The sequence below is a fragment of the Hylaeus anthracinus genome, unplaced genomic scaffold (genome assembly GCF_026225885.1).
Source record: "Hylaeus anthracinus isolate JK02 unplaced genomic scaffold, UHH_iyHylAnth1.0_haploid 11989, whole genome shotgun sequence".
Taxonomy (NCBI): domain Eukaryota; kingdom Metazoa; phylum Arthropoda; class Insecta; order Hymenoptera; family Colletidae; genus Hylaeus; species Hylaeus anthracinus.
In genome coordinates this window covers 9,289,230-9,306,023 of record NW_026534337.1, presented here as the reverse complement: position 1 = coordinate 9,306,023, position 16,794 = coordinate 9,289,230, and the positions used below count along the sequence as shown (strand labels likewise).

The following is a 16,794-nucleotide window of genomic DNA, read 5'->3' as shown; positions in this document are numbered from 1 at the left end:
CGCTTTCATCGCGGACGTTTATGGGGAACGCGTCGACCAATTTAACATTTTCAAAAGGGTGACAAAGGGTAACTACTGCTGGTAAGAGCGAAGAATGCATTTGGGTGATGTTTGAGGTGACAGGAAAATATTGCGGTAGACTACTGTGTGGCTAGTGTGAAAGATGCATTTGGAGAGAGATTTTATCGTAGATTACTGGGGTCAAGTATGAAGAATGCACTTGACTGATGTTTGAGATGTGAGAGAGATTTCACGATAGACTACTGTTGGCAAGTGTGAAAAATGCACTCGAGTGATGCCAGATGTTGAGATATGAAGAAGATTCATATTTTCATTTATGAATCGAGTAACACATGATTTTCTAGAGGATGTAAATTGAACCTAGCAAGACAATTTTCATGTAAATATTTACGAACCTATTATATTCGAGTGAAAATTGGACCGAGTATATCTATAAATAACCCTGACACGCGATCTACTGTAGACAAGTGTGAAGAATACACTCGTGTGACGAAAATCTACTGTTGGTAACCCTAAAGAACGCGCTTGCAATTTCTAAAAATTGAAGCAAGAATAGGTACATACAAATAACGCTGACACGAACCCCGAGGTCGATTTTTATGCGTCAGAAATTCCGTGCTACCGGTGTATTTTTGCGAACGCGGTCCTAAATCGCGCGACTCAAGGTAACACGTGGCAAGGTGCGTCGACAACCTTCGCCAGCAACGAAGCCATTCGTATTTCAGACACGAAACGCGTTTGAAGTTCCTCGAAGTCAGATCTGGTCCGCGGATCTCTTGCACACCCAGTGAATACGAACTCCCCCCTCCAATCGTCCTTTCCCTCCTGGGCATCGGAGATGAAACACTATCTTACCCAATTAATATATGACCAACAGCTTACTTTATTCAATTAATAGATGGCTTGCAATCTATGTATGTCTATGTATTCAATTAAATGTATTAATCGAATAAAAGGTTCTGTACGAATGAACATTTTTTCCATTTGCTCCACATAACAATTTCTCCTCAAAACTTATTCCATCGAGTTGATTAAAATTTGTTGGACGTAATTGGGGAATAAGTTGAACATAAAAAGTTGAATGTAATTGGGAACTCCTCCTTAGGACCCAAATTTTTATTGCTGCAATCGTGCAGGTTGCAACTACAGCTTCACTTGCACCTGTTCTTTAGGTGAAATGCTCCATTTTTTATTTCACGGATGGATCCTTATCAACATTTTGCATACGAGAGTATGGAGGTACGATCATTGAAAAGACATACGTATTTCATGTTTAATGAAATGGCCGGTTACTTTGCTCCAGCAGGTGTTCAGACATCCTACCATTGCAGTCTAACCATTATCTTTTTCGCTCACTTTTTCAGATTAATCATCGCAGTTTTAAATCCAACGAGCAATTAATTATAATTTTAAGTTTCAGGGATGACCTCAATCGATAAAACTGAAACAGAGTAGCTGCAATTGGGTTCCATGGGAATGACCGACATCGATTTTAACAGGCACCGGTGTCTTTTTTTGTTTCAATACTTTCGGGGACACGAGGAGTGCTTAATTTAAAGATTTATGTACGATAATGTAGACCAGGTAGAAAATGTATATCAATGTTGCTGTTTGTCAAAAGTAGTGCCTGTGGAGTCTGTGTCAGTAATTTCCATGGTACCCAGGCTCTCCATTCACCTTTTCGACAAGAAACGCTTCGAGTTCCTCTAATTAGCCTGACGATTTATACTTCTGTCATTAACCGAGAGAACAGAACGCGTTTGAAACTAGAGATTCGGCCAAAGCAGTTCAAGAGATCGTCCGACGTTCTTTGCCCCCTTTCATTATCCCTCCCGTCCCTCTGTTTTCTCGTATAATGGGCAGCCTGCTTCGTTTGGACGTTTTCTTTTGTTAAACGAAGATTGAGAACCTGTCAAGATCAAAAGCTGAGAGGCTTGCAGATTACGAGGGCACTAAAGCGAGCATCGAAAAGTGCATTCGAGCGACGAGCTAAAAGGATCTAGTCGGTTAAGAGAACGTTTCGGGCTGTATCGTCAATAGAGATATCGAATCGAGCTCCTCTAATTAATCTGACGATATTTATTCGCCGACGCGGAGCTTGAGGTCAGAAATTCGACGGTGTATTTTCATTCGAAAGGCTTCGAACTGACGAAAGGCTCGCTTTGAGACTCGGGACGCTTTCAGAATTAATGAATTTTAATGCTCACGAACGGAGTTAATTTATGGACGGTACACAAGGCAATAAGGAAGAGGAATACACAGATTTCAAATGCAGCGAGCTTTAAAAAGTCTCTCGGATATTCGTGGGAATTTCTGCCCATGAATATGAAATTAACGGGGCGGTTCGATTAATCGGAGAAATTATCACGATCGAGGTGATTGATGCTTCAATTTAGAGCTTTATCGTTGGATCTGTTCGCTGAATGCGCCGGACGAACCGTGAAATTTCACTATAAATTGGCGTATCAATCCTCTATCCCAAATGGCGCAGTATTCAATTAATTGTATTTGTATTTGTATAAATAAAAGTAATAGCAATTACATTTATATATTAACAATGCGAATTTAACATGAATGTATTATTACATGTTCTAACAATCACGGTATACTTTTTCTTCATTTTTAATTATTATAATTGTACTCATATAAATACAATCAGTAGTAAGTATATACTTTTTAATTTTTAATTATTACAATTATACTCATACAAATACAATTAATGATAATAATATAATTGCCAGTATTTTGCAGATATGCAACCAATGAAAATAAATAAAATCAGCTTAATTAACGATTAACTAATTCAAAGGTAACAGAAATTCTCCATTTACAATATTAACCACAAATATTTCTCTAGCAATAAACATTTGTTTATAAGAATGCTCAAGCTATGAATTCCGACAACAAACATTTCCTACCCATCCAATGTGACTCCAAAAATTCTCCAGCTGTAGAACTAAAATTCCCCATCTACAAATTTTGATCAGAAAAATTCTTCACCCCATAAATATTCAGAAACAAAATTTTCCACCCTTAAAATTTTCCCTGCGAAATTCGGTTTCCTTTCTACAAGGGACGTCGAAAAATCAAATCCTCCGATACAAATTATTTCCTCACTCCTGAGCCTCGATGTTCCGTTCATTGTTCACCCAGCCGCTACAAATTCCGCGTGGAAATTTCAGAGAGCACGGAATTCTATAAAACGGGAGATACACTCGCTCGTTCCGCGAATGGGGTTAGAATCTCGTACCCGAAGCTTGTTTCGCATCATTATCTTGTTTCTCGTGGCCAGGGGCGAATTTGTACGGTACGCGCAGACCGCGTCAACGAATTAACGGACGGCGAATGGACATCGTGTGCCATCGCTTGCCGTTGATTTTCCACGTGAAACCAACCGACGCTGAATCTCCGCGCTGCTATTATTTTTCACGGAATTTCAGCTCGCGCTCGAGGGGATCGAGCATCGGTCATAATATTCGACGCATCGTGGATCGCGATTATGAATCCAACTGAGGGGGTCGAACACGAAGCGTTCAACGATCGAGAGAGATCGGGTAACGCATTTTGCAGTTAATCTCTCACATTTACTGGCTTTAATGGCAGCGACGGTTAGCCAACGATTCTCGCGTTTCCGTTTCGTTCGATCGTCGGTCTATTGCGTTTCAGGGCTTCTCGATCATCCCTCGGGATTATGATACTGGTTGGAGCAAAATTAAAATATTTTAACGTAGGTTTGCAGTCGTTTGCGAAATGTACATTGAGATTGAATAATTTTTATTCGGATAATTCATATTTTGGGGGATTCGGTTCTTTTGAGGTGCTACTGAAATAGTGTAGAAAATAGAATTTAAAATTGACCAATTTTCTATTCAATTTTATTAATATTGCATGTCTATACTGCTACAGTGATAATCTGTTACCAGAGTACACAGAATGAACATCCACAGAAATTTCATTTAATTTATTTATAAGGCTGTGGAATCGTTTACGCGAACACCTCTTGTATCAGTCTTACATAAAAGAGGAATGTCATAAAAGAGGAAAAAATATTCATTAATTTCTTTCTTTAAGAAAAAGGCGTTCTAGGTCTGTAGAATCTATGCAACGATAAATCTTAAATCAATTGCAATTGAATGTCTTTCTTTACACTGCTTTACACTCTCTTCATTCTCTGAAATTTCCATTAGGGATGCCAGTAGTTCGTCCCAATGGCCCACCTATAGCTAGAATACCTCAGGATCAAACATAGCCCCCGAGAACCATCCACAGAAATGCATAGACACTGTTTTCCCTCGACACATGCTCCTATCAATTTATTATCATTCAACCAGCAACTTTGCACCTATAAATCCCTAGTACACGGATAATTCAATCACGAAATAATTCATTTATACCCCAGCAACAGTTCCAATCCCCATTTCCCTTGCCAATCCGATTTAAACGCATACGTTTACGTATACCATAATTCTCGAGCAAATCCGTCGCGCCCATTAGATCGAATAATTCATTATCGTCTAATAATACCATTATCCCTCATTCCCAAATTCATCTAAAATAGGATAGACACGCGTGCACGAGCGATGCTATTTTAATGAAAAGATCGCGTACTAGGAGTGCATTTAACGTCCTCGTCTCGCGCGACGGTTCGCCTGGCACGATTATCGGTCGTTGAAATAATTACTGGGGTGCAAGTGCAGCAAGGGACAAAAAGCCCGACCAAGAAAGCCAACTGACCGAGGTGTAATTTATTTCGAGCCGGCTGACCGTGCCACCGATGCTTATTACCACGTAGCGCAAACAGGAGTTCGAGTTTAATTCTCGGTCAACCGATAATTCGTTTCCAGCCGAGTTTTTCGTTCCCGTTACGCGTCCGTAACGTTGCCTGCCGGTAGCTAACTGAATATTTCCGATATTCTGGAGGGGATTGTTGACGAAACTGGTGGGGAATCCGAGAAGAAGACGCGAAGAATATAATTGGGATATACAATAAAGACGCAAGCTTATTTAACTAAAATTAAAGAGATACTGGGACAAAGAGGGATGTAAACGAAGATTAAAATATTTAAAGATCTCTGTAGCTTCTCTGTTGGTCTATGATTGCAATTGGAAGCTCGACTCAATCGAATCACTCAAACCAAATATTCCAACATTCAGGAAGGAATTATTGATAAAACGGATGCGGAAACATCAAAGCACCGACACGAAGAGGATAATTGGGATACGAAGATTTAAATTTTTCTTGTGTTTTCCCTTGAAAGAATTCTACAGGCCCTGAGTTGGTCCGAAATTGCCAGACACAACTGTTGGAGACACAACTTCTATTAATAAATCCATTAATACAAATTGTGGTAGTTTCTCTTAAAAGAGCAGGTACTTGTAAAAATGTACTTCGTTTAAAAGAGCACTGTCTGAAAATAATTGCAGTGATCTGGAATGATTGCAGATTTAGTAAGCACTCCGTTCCAGTTCCCATCGAGGAGTGCAATACCATTTGTATTCGTCGACGATCGAAAGGAAGCGTAACGCCGGTTAATTAAGAACGAACGCACATCTCTTTTGCGCGACGCAGCCGCGAGCGGATTACGCATTCGCGGAACGTATTTCAAGGCGATTACGTTCGCCCGATGACGACGTTGTATGCACCGTACGCCACGAGTTATTCCCATAGTTTTAGTTATCAAAAGCCCGACGCCGACGTGCATTATTATTAAATATCGTGGAACCGAGTCACGGAATAATGCCAAGGTCGCGAGGTGCGCCCCGGAAAATTCACGGAATCGACGGCAGGGAATCCGCTGGCTGTGATCTGTGAAAATGATCGAATAATTGCGAGCGACACCCACGCAGTCTCTGGGATAGAAAAGTATCGGCTATAAACTATACGAATCGGCACCTTATTAATTTCTATAAAAATTGCGGAACAATGGGACACGACCACGCGGGATCTAAAATAAGATACAGAAGGACAGTAGATCATATCTGAAGGCTCTGGAGTGTACATGAGACATTTATTTAGTCTAATAGGTTGAGTACTTGGGATATGAGTCAAACTGATAAGAGAGATCTTTCGTATCGCAGGAAGAGGGAGTGAGCTTCTCGTTAGACTCCTAATCTGATGATTTTCAAAGCTAGGAAAGGTTCTGTCATATGATCCGCAGCTACCTTGAAGAAGCTACCTGATCACCAGACGGAACGAGATCGTTTGCGTTTCGATATTAGGAATTGTATTGAGAAACGAAGTCGAAAAGCCCTTTACAGGTTTGCAATTGGAAGCTTTGTTACCGAGATACAGGCAATTAAAAGTTCGCCAGATGCATTCTTCTCGATCTCCAACAGTAGAATCTTCAACTCCCTGTATCTCAGGAATGAAATTTCGGATTGAAAAATGACACAGGACTTTTCGCTTCCTTTTCGCATAAAGAATCACTCCCGAAAAGAAATTCTCCATTTATGCTAATACCCTGTGTACTAATAACAGAGAGTAAGCTATCTCATCTACATACTTTTCATACTTACTGAAAAGTACTCCTATTAAATCCCAAATTTAATCATCTCCAAAACTATAAGCTACCTTGAAGAAGCTACCTGAGCTTGCGTCCCTGAGAAATCTGTGCGTGAAATGCCAGCAGCTGGCACCGGTGCAACCATCTGGCACATGTGAGGCACGTGGGAATAGAGCGAGCACGTTTCAACGGTTTCGCGGAATTCTGGGGACGGGGATACCAGGAAGTGTAAATGTCAAGGGGATAGCATGGAAAATCGCTATCGAGATATCGATAACCATGAACGATTCCTGGATCCCGGCTGGCCGCGATGAACTTTCCGTCGATCGCTTAACGAGCTTCGTGCGACGCCAAATAAGGATTCCGTGCCGCGGACGGACGTACGATAAAAGGCAGCGAAAAAGTTGACGCATTGTGGACCACGTGTATCAAGGTAGTTCCGTAGCGAAAGGTGTACAGGGTGTCCATTCTGAATTACGAACCGTTTTCACTGCGATCGAGACACCAAAATGATTTATCTTTTCTGTTTCATAATTGAAATTAAAATGTTTCATTTAAAATACGGCGTCCTCTTCTTTTGCTTATTTCTATAGATTCTAAACGGTGCATAGACTATTTTTATTCTACGTATTGATTATTTAGGTGTCTAGATCATGATTTAATCGATCACATAATTTTGTATGATTGAAAATTATTTACAAGTAATATGGGTGCATATCTGAAAAATCTCTCACTGACGTAACGCTTGACGAGTTGTCAGAGAAGGCGATCGATTTTTGGAACAGTCGACAGTATGGGTGCATGTCTGAAAAATCTCACACTGACGTAATGCTTGATAATAAAGATGTTAGAATAAAATAAATCGCAAAAATGATTTCGCATGTCCCTCTCCTGTATCGATTTTCAATCATCTGATTCTTACGTTCGTCGTGAAATCTGTACATTTTTTTTAAATTTAGAATTTAATTGTGCAGTGTATGTCAATCTTGTTTCATTGACAACTTGAGTTCTTCTCTAATTTTTCTTACCAAGTGATATACGTATGATTTATGCGACTGTACCGTGTACATTTATCGATGATACTAGCTTGTACTTTTCGTTGCTAATGTTAGAAAGATTTACCCGATTGCACGACGAGTTGTTTACACGAAAAAAGGCGTATTTATACTATCGCAAACGCGTTTTCGCTAAAATTAGAATCGTTCACAGCCATCAATGAACGGGCACGGAATACACGACGTTAAGTGTTAATTAGCGCTACCAACGTCGCATTTTTCTCAAGAATTACGCAACAGCAGCGTGTAAGTTCGTGAAAATTATTAGCGAGCGTTAGATAAGCATCAAACTCCGATACATTTTGTTTGTGAAGGTAATCAATTTTTAAACACCATCTGACTTCTCCAGTTAGTGTATTTAAATAAACATACCGATTAAAATAGACTTGAATAGAAGAGTTTACAGCACGTGGACAAAATTTTATATCAAAAATGAAACCAACATGGAAATTTTTATAAATGAATATTAAATTGCAGCTGCAATAAATCGTCTTTGCCACTCGTTTTTACAACCAAGAGATTACCATTTCGTCGATTTGAGAACACCGACGTCATCGTCGATGGACATCTCGGTTTGAAATAGGCTAGATTAGCATAGAGGCGGTTAGAGTGCACGCGTGCTGGATCCGCGCCTTTGTTGCAAGTCAAACAAAATGAGCATTACAAACAGTTGCGCAACCCTGCACATGTGCAACTCGCGAATGTTAGGGCAACCTCGGAGATCCAGAATAAGAATTTTTCAAATGAAAATAGCCTGTTGATCTAACACGGCCATCGGTTTAAACTTTAATACAAAAAAAAAAAAACACGCGGACCTTCGTTTCAGTTTTCATCAAATAAAATGTTTACTCTCGGTATGTAGGTCAGATTCGTACGTCATTCTCCTGTGTACTTCTGTTCTATACTATTTTTTAAATATTTGACAAACGTGGTCAATTCATATGCGAGGTTAAGGTTACGAATGCCCTGCTGGATTGTAAATTGTTTTTTTAAAAAAGGAATCGTTCATGACCTTTTCTATACTTCGTACTCCTAAATATCTCCATTTGAATCTACTTTTTAAAGATTTTAGAAACAAGGTCAATTTATTCTTGATGCTGAGACTATAAACGTCTTTCCAGATTGTAAAATGTCTTTCAAAAATGAGATTCAAAATTCCTGTACCTCCTATTCGTTCGTTTTAAACGAATATGGAATATAAAGGAAGACACCTGGCTGTACAGAATACATAAAATGGTTTCATTCTTCGTATGTCACATTTTCAAGAACGAAATTTCCGTTTTGCAAACCATAGCACACGTTGCATAATTTCATTCTTTACGTAAGGTACTTTCAAGAACTGCGTTACATATCTTCCTGGTACACATTAAGTGTTTCACATCGAATAGAAGAAAAGTAAAATAAGAAATCAGCTACCGAATGCATAGTTTAGATCTTTACGTAAGACATTTCACAAGAATTTAATTTCTGTAATGTACATTCCATACTATGAATGGAGAATGGAACTTTGAATTATGAATGAAACTCGCAGAAACTGAATCTAACAGTTATAAATTAATTATTTTATTCCTAAAAAGTATCGATCTCGGGGAATATTATATCTCTACCTGAACAGCAAATAAACCGGTGCGTGGTTGAGTTATTTCGGCTACGTTTCGAATAATTAATTCGCGTGCATTTAAAACAGGAGTAAAAATCGCGGATGCAATCCCACGGCGGCGGTAGCGACAAAGGCATCGTGCTTTATCGTTCGATTTCCACGTAACCGAAGTCCACTTGTTTTCACGAGCCCGAGTACGCGAGCGTGGAATGTAAGCGACGATCGAATCACTCGTAAACACGAAGAAATAGCGGAACGCGATATGCAAATCACCGCGCCGGCGTGGGCGTAGTTGAGCAACGTGCAAAAAGCCGCCTGGTTCGCGATAAAATATACGCCCCAAAGGCATCGGCGTGCCCATTAACTTGTGCTTAAACCAACCAACAAAAAAAAACGAACCCAGAAATGGGCAACGATCTGTTCTAATGATAGAGGATGCTCCAAAAATATCTATAGGCTGCTTTCTTTCCTTCTGCGGTTTCAATATTCATTTAAAATAGATTAAAAATTAAAGTCATAATCATTCAAACAGTGCATATATATTTTTTGAACACATTGTATATCTTAGTAATTTACTCTCGATTTTTGTTATTATACATAATAGTTATTTACAGTCAGTTCTACAAGCATTTGTACTGTATATGTTTATTAAAGAAATTTGTTTCGTTACAAATGTTTCATTTTTTTGAATTCCATTCATGAGTTTCATTTCAATATATGTCGATTGCAAGAGTATATATGTGCAACTGATATTTTGAAGTTGACTACCTAGGTATATTTGAATAGTTATTAAATAATGTGATACATTCTGTTAGTACCTGTAAACTTGATTTATTTAAAAAACCGCCAACTTAAATGAGAAGTTTGATGTCTCCATATAAATGTGTCATAATAAATATATGCACGAATAAGCTTTAGACGTGTATGTATATGTTTTTTAATGAAACATTTATTTGAAAATTACAACCTGTCATTTAAATAAGACAAACTTGTTCGAAAGATATAGAGGGTACGAATACTCATGGGACTGACTGGACATAATCTTTCATTCAATCGACCAGGAAAATAAATTCCATCGATAATAATTTTACATAACTTGGTATCTTTTTCTATATTTATGAAAATAATTTTCATAAGCATCTACTCTACTAATTAACCCTTTGCACTCGAGAGGCGACTCTCAGTCACCACTAGGTTTCCTTTAGGTTTAATTTCTATGAAACTCGAAGTGTCAATAAAATGATTGTCGTTGAGGCAAAGGTGACTTGATTTTCAAATCTCAAATTAGAGATCTCATCTTCGAAGTCAATCTAAGCTTAGCATTCGTGACGATAAGAATGCTAAGAAAGCATCTCGAATTGCTGATAGATACCACAAAAAAAAAAGGCTTCGAGTGCAAACAGTTAAGTATCTATTCCTAAAAACTATACAACAAGGATTTGCAACGAATAACATCTAGAACTAACCCTATTTTAACCTCATAAAAATTCACGAATCGCAAACAAATTTATTTTAACAAAACCTCAGCCTTCAAAATGAATAATTACGTAAGATACTCGCTGAAAACTCACGTCACCTACGTGTATAGGAGCGCGATCAGCGCATAATAATTGCGCATGAAATAGTAAACGATTTCTCTATTTCCACGAGCGATATCGTCGCGTCGAAGTCCGTCGTTATCATACTTTTATCGCGAATTCCCTGCGACCCCAAGCATCTAGCCAGGTTATTGACATCGCCACGTGAATCGAAGCTGGTGCACAGCGTTGATGAAATAATTATTCCCGATATAACCCATATATTGTCGCAATTTATACACGGACGCTGCGCTAATTAACGCTCAGTCTACCTATAATCGACGTGTTTACGAGTAAACGCCGAATAACGAGGCAAACCTGATATCTGCTCTCAATTAACCCTGGAATAACATAATCGACCACTGAATCCCGTGGCTCTGACCCACGCTTTTTCCGTCATTGTCCTTCGATAAACAATTTACATATCGCCAATGACGAGACGACATAGAAAGTCACCTACGCTTTGACTAATCGAAATTCCCGATTTCGAACGCAAGCTCGTGGCGCCTGGCCACAATTAGTGCGATCAGCCCACAATGGGACGCTTGGTATACGTGTTCGTTGTTCTACAATGCAAAGAAGCAGTGTTAATTGCACAGGGAAACAGCGATCACGGTTTTTTGTTTTGGTGGATGATTCTATTTCAAATTTTGAAAATAAAATAAAATGGTAGAATGGAGAAGTTGTATGTTGTATTCTATCGATTCGGGATTGTATCGATGAGGACTTCCATTGAGTTAATCAAAGTTGAACGAAGTCGATCTAAACTAAATCAATCTAATAATCGATCTAAAACGATGTTAAAATATAGATTTTGAGGAGGATACGAAGAATCTTAGATAACTATTTAACGCTACCTTTGCGGAGATTTCTTTACCGGATCTTTGTTACTGAAATAATTCTGCAATGAGTTAAGTCGATTTGCTAAATTAATTAGGAAATTTGAACGAAATACACGGTTTCTGGAAAGCCTTGTGAAATTTTGAATAGATCAAAATGACCGTGCTCCGTTCTTCGGAATCAATTCATCGTATAAAAAGACACCAAAAAGTCCTTAACCATTTTGCAATCTGAAGCTTGGTCATCGAGATGGAACCAATCAAAGTGTTCCAACGTGATTTCTGGGCGCATGTCGTAATCAGCTGACCGCTTACGCTCCCACGCACTCGAACACGTGTCTCTGTGACGTTCAGACGCGTGAAGACTAGTAGCTCTCTATATCTCCGTGAGAAGGCCTCGGATTTCAAAATGAAACAGGACTTTTTGGTTCGTACTAACACGAGGAATTATTTCCGAAGAAAGGTATCGCGTTCTTGGACAGTGTACAATGTACACACCCTGTGTACGGGACTCGTTTCAGTTCGAGAAAATTATACAAATCCGTATCTCGCAGAGGGAACACCGATGAATCGTAAATGGAATGGAAAAGTTGCAAATAGAAGTGTCTGTCGTTCGTTCCTATTGACTTCTTAACGATCCGCAATTTCCATTTCCTACTACCGGTTTTTAAAGAGGCGCGACCTATCTCAAAGATGTCAGAATGCAAACTAGCGGAGAGTTGTAAATATGCGAATCGTAAATAGAAAGAAAGAGATATTGTAAACGTTATCCCATCGATTTTCATTCGTATTGACCTACTGTGAACTACTGTTGCATAAAGCGACCTGTCAGGAATCCGGGAGAAAATAAGTCCCTTTAAAGTTCAGCAGGAAATTCGTATGATTTATAATGTTCTTTAAAGGAGACGTTTAAAGGTTGAGAAGCTATTAGTTACCATTTGTATTAATTAATACATGGACCACACCGCCAAAGAAATTTGTACTGTAGTACACGAGTAGTTTTTGAAGAAACACTGTCTATCTAGGCACTATTAAGTGACATGAACTAGAGTAACACTGATATATAGACTGCGGATCTATACGCAAAATAAAATCTACGTGCCTACAAAAATTGAAGCTAAATAGGAATTTATTTTATTCTGTAAATATTATAACATGAATATTCTTGCATATTGTTTGCATTCTGTAGAGTCTTGCTCATTCAAATTTCCTATAAATGCACAAAGAATCGCAGTCTACTGATATAAATCTCAGAATTTCCTGTATAGTATAATATAATAGACATCAATTACATGATGTCTAACTCGCATAAGAATTACATTAACTAAATTTCTGATTAAAACTATGAGACTACTAATACATCTCAACAAGAAGATCCATAGAACCCCCACTCCGAAGTGATCCAGAATTTGCATTTCCGCGATAATACCGATTTTCGATGTATCATTGTCACGATCTACCTCATAGAAGCGCGACGAAGCTAAACTTCTGACGCAATCTAAACAAACACCGATAAATCTCGCCAAGAAGACCATCGGTAACGAACCTAACTACCGATCTCATCGAACGTCCACTCCAGAATTTCCATTTCCACGGTTCTAGTACCGGTTTTCGTAGGGACAATGTCACGATCCGTCTCGCACAGTGGGACAGCTCGCGCGACCGGTTTTCGCGCGCTGATCGAACAAGGGAAACCTCCGCGTCGAGGCACCCGAGGAATGAAAACAGACTCACCGCGACTCGTCAATCCTCGGCATCCTCGGCGAGTGTCCCCGTCGTCATCCTGGGATCGTCGATATCGGCGCACCTGCGGCGGGACGATAGCGGCGAGATGCGTGTGTATGTATCGATCCTTTCGCGCACGATCGAACGCGTGAGAGATCGGGACAAATCCACGCGCTGGTCCCCGCGCAGACTCGAAGAGGTGACTGGGAGATTCTGAGGACCGACGGTTCTGGTTCACGACTGGTTCTTCTCCTTCTCCTTCGGCCTCTGGCCCCTTCCACGTTGCCTGCGGTGCAAACAGAGACGTATGTAGCTTACAAGACGAGGTGGGAGAGAGAGGGGGAGAGAGCGGGTCGTTCGAAATAGAAGAAGAGGAGAGGCGGTGGATGCTGGGGAGATCCAGCGACGCCCCGGGTACGACAGGTTGCTCCTTGTGTATAAAAGAACCTTTACGTGGGACGGGGGCCCCCCAACCGGTGAAAAGAAGTCGATCTGGACGGGGGTCAGGGACGCATTCGCGAGTTTTAGCCTTGCCAGGTGGCTACGGGGGATTCTTCGCGAGTCGAGGAAGAGGGGAAGGGATCTTGAGCGCCATTGAACGAGGGGATGAATCTGAATCGAGTTTGGTGCGGTTTGCTTAGGTGGACACTAGTTTGCGACGGTTACACTGTGAATGTTTGTGCAAATTCATATTTTTACAGATCTGGATTTATTTTGAGGGGGATACGAAGGATTTTAACTAACTATTTAACCCGTTGCGCTCGAGTGGCGCCCCTAGGGCGACATGTGTAATCTAAAAGTAATTTTTTGAACTTACAATTTCCATTTCACTTACATCAGAATGCAGTTAATTATTAATTGAAATAATAATACATCGAGTCATGAATGTTCGTAGACGTTTCGTTTCAAAGTAGAGTTTTTGGTTTTACAGAAATTTATTATAAAATAAGAAAGAAAAATATATATATATACATGTCGAATTGAGTAACCTCCTCCTTTTCGAAGTCGGTTAAAAATGGATTGGATTTGATTAGATAGAAAACTGCCTCGAGCGCAAAGGGTTAACGCTACATTCACGGAGATTTCTTCGTTAGATTTTTGTGACTGAAATACTGCTGTAACGAGTGAAGTCGATTTACTAAATTAATTAGAAAATTTGAACGAAAACGAATTGCATGGTTTCTGGAAAGCCTTGCCAGACTTGTTTTTTGAACAATGTAACATGTGGTAGGTATAGGAATCGATTCTGTGGCTCTCACATTTAATCATTCGTAACTGTAGTTCAAGACAAAATATTTACTCTTCCTTGACAATTACTATTAGGCGTGGAAATTAATACTCCGTCTTCGTATTTAATTATATGCGACTCTAGTTTATACAGAAACATTTGCCACGTTAAAGTACCAATCTTTAGTAATGAATAGACCGCGGATTTGTATGCATTTATAGAAAATCTGAACGTGCAAGAAACTATAGAATGGACACAGCAGCCAATAATATAAAAAACATTGAAAGTAAAGTTCATATCATAATACTTGCAGAGTAAAATAAATTCCTATTTAGGTTCAATTTTTGTAGGTACGTTTACAAAGATTTTATTTCGCATAAAGATCCGCAGTCTGGTAATGAATAAGATGGCTTCGACATTTAGTTTTAAAAATATGTAATCAATCCCATGAACATTCGTACTCTCTGTGTCTATTAATAAAGTCTAAATTAAATACTACCTTTGATGTTTCCAAATAAATGTATCATCAGAAATACGTACACGAATAAACATTACATTTAATTGGAAACGTTAACAACCCATCGTTTCATTTAGATAAATTTCTCCAATAAACCATGGAGGTTTCTCTTTATAACGATTGCATTATTAACGCCGCACACCAAGTTACGCTTAACGATCGATTAATAAACTGAAAGTGTCGATTTGCAATGCCAATATTAATCATGTCAACGTGAGGTGTCTTAGAGTGCGTGGGTCGTTGAAGAGGAACTACTTTTTAAGAGGAAGTCGAAATGTTGCACAATCTCGCGATTAGCACGCCCAGCGCGTTTTCATCCCGCCTTATGTAACTGCTTATAAACGAGATATGAGATCGGCTAATTGCTAGCATGCTTTCACGCCGATCGTTTTACGATGATTACTATACTTCGTGTTCGGATTCGTAGGTACATGCGTGTTCAGGAAGAAACGTCCGAGTGGAATGGTAATGGTGGTACGAAGACCCTGGGAATTTTTCGAAGCAGCCCCACCCCCGACAATTTAATTAAACTTCTCAATTCGATACTCGTTGGTATCTTAATCAATAAATATTGACGACTATACGAATTTATTTTCTTTGTGTGAAACGAATTAGAATTGTTATTGCTCGTATGTTCCTTTTAGTTTGACAAAAATGATCCCATTTTTGGTTTTCACTGTCTGTGATAATGACTATTACAAGTTTTATTTGCACGAAAGAAAACATAACGTACTGCAAAGATACAACTGAGATTGGATGCTTCTATATACTCGATAAATTAAATTTTTCAAAGTGATTCCCATGATCATCACTGTGCACACAGATTATTAAAACTTCTATTTACCCATTTAGATCGCAAAAATTCCCCAAGAAGTGTTTTCTTTCAAACCAACTACTCCCTCCTAAGTCGAAATAATTCACAAAATGAAATAATAAACATACCAAGCGTTAATGTAGAGTACATAGACCAACGAAGCATCCAGCTGGTACGTTGGGAAACTGTCGTAGTCGAGCACGAGTTCCTCCTTAACTCCCGTGGACCACTTCCTTTGAAGCCATACCAAAGCAGGAAGAAGTCGAGCGAGGGAGAAGCGAACGGCGTCAGAGCTTAGACTGAAACGAGACCAAAGAATTCGGTTCGCAAATCTTCCAGCCTGAATACGACCCTTCCCCCCACCACCGCCACTGTTAAGACGCGGATTACTTCTCTCTAAGAATCGTACCTTTGGTCCCAGGTAGAAGATTTGACCGATAGACACAAAGGCTCCTGCTCTAGAATAGAAACAGCCGCGAATACGCGGAACGCGCGAGTTCATGCTCGTCCGAACGCACGTTTCGACGAACGACCGCCTCTTTTTTTTTTTTTTTTGTTGTTTTTGAGCTCGACAAGGGACGCCTGCGAATGTTACGGCTGAGTAACTTAATCCCCGACGAGGTCGAAGTAACCCCGAGTAGCTCCGAGCGTAGACGACGATAAGTGACTACCTGAGACCACGCGTACTCGATCTCGAGGATGTTGGTGTTTACGTGACCGTACCGAAGTCATGGATCGACAGGGAAAAACCAGATTTATTTATATTGCGAATTATCGTGGCGTTATAGAGTGTGGCTATTTTGTGTGGACTTTGTGGCTTTGAAAATTTGTACCGTTGATACTATGGGCTTCATAAAGATGGTCCCTCGTTATATATGCTCTTATAGTCCATGTTCTGTTAACAATTAAAATATG

The 16,794-nt window shown here is 39.5% G+C and overlaps 1 long non-coding RNA gene across 1 annotated transcript; it reads left to right on the top strand.

The window, feature by feature from the left end:
• The first annotated feature begins 13,697 nt into the window (after positions 1–13,697).
• LOC128887960 (uncharacterized) lies at positions 13,698–15,944 on the top strand. Its single transcript, XR_008460121.1, has 3 exons — positions 13,698–14,119; positions 14,415–14,547; positions 15,493–15,944. It is a non-coding gene; the product is annotated as an uncharacterized LOC128887960 (long non-coding RNA).
• The last annotated feature ends 850 nt before the right edge of the window (positions 15,945–16,794 follow it).